This window comes from Octodon degus, unplaced genomic scaffold (assembly GCF_000260255.1).
Source record: "Octodon degus isolate 3935 unplaced genomic scaffold, OctDeg1.0 scaffold00056, whole genome shotgun sequence".
In the NCBI taxonomy this organism is placed as follows: Eukaryota; Metazoa; Chordata; class Mammalia; order Rodentia; family Octodontidae; genus Octodon; species Octodon degus.
Window position 1 is genome coordinate 7,637,205 of NW_004524632.1, and position 1,256 is coordinate 7,638,460.

Below are 1,256 nucleotides of genomic sequence, written 5' to 3' on the forward strand. Positions count from 1 at the left end.
TTTTTTTTTTTTTTTTGGTGTTTTTGAGACAGGGTCTCTCTATGCAGTTTAGGCTGGCCTGGAGCTCACTTCGTAGCCCACCCACAAAGTTTTTTTCCAGGCTGGTCTTGAACTCACAATGATGCTCCTGCCTCAGCCTCCTGAGTGCTGGGATCACAGGCATGTGCCACTACACTTAGCAATTATTATTAATTTTTTATATCCTGGAAATTAAACTCGGGGCCTTGCACTTGCCAGGCAAGTGCTACGCAGGAGAGCTACATCCCTGACCCTATTATTAATTAATTATTGACCCAAGATCTTAATGTAGAGCTCAAGTTGGCCTACAATTCACTCTGTGGATCAGGCTGGCTTCAGACTCGAAGAGATCCTGCTGCCTCAGCTGGGCTTCTAGGCATGGTGTGATCCCTGGTACCACAGGCCATGCTGGCCACAGAACCACGGGCATGCTGTGCCAACCACCAAGACCAGGCATAATGGCATACACCTGTAATCCCAGTTGCTAGGGAGGCTGAGACAGGAGGATCATTATTAGTCCAAGCTGTGGACTTATTACTATTATATTATTTATTATTATAATTAATTAATTAAAAAATTTAAAGATAAGTAAATTGTAAGTATAAAACTGTGGGACTGGAGCACTTCCCACGCATACAGTCCTGGTTCAATGCCCAGCAGCAAGACAGGACCTGGATGAAGATCAATTGTCACAAAATGAATTTGGCGCCCACCACTCACCTCTAGGAATAGGCCCTGGCCACAACCAGAGTATCTGCGATCCCCCAGGCTCCTAAGCCCCATGAGGACAGAGCATCTCCATTCTGACTTCAAAGAAGACAGATCAGATAGATTAAGGTTTGCGGATTCTGGGGGCCGGGGAGATGGCTCAGTGAAATAAGTGCTTCCCTGGCAAGGGCAAGGACCTGAATTCAATCCTGGGTTCCGCAAAAAAAAAAAAAAAAAAAAAAAAAAAAAAAAAATCAAAACCAAAACTCTATTTTCGATCCTTCTATAAGTGGAATTTAGCCCTGTGTCCACACCTTCTACATTCTGCCTATTTATTTTCATTCTGTCGTCTTTTTTGTTGTTGTTGTTTTTGTTTTGTTGAACAGGGGATTGAACTCAGGCCCTTGTGCTTAGCAGGGAAGCACTTACTCCACTGAGCCATCTCCCCAGCGCCTCACTCTATTTGTGAGGTTCTCCTTTTGCTTAAGTTAGAACCCACCTGTGAGGAATGGGCTTCCCAGGACCTGGGA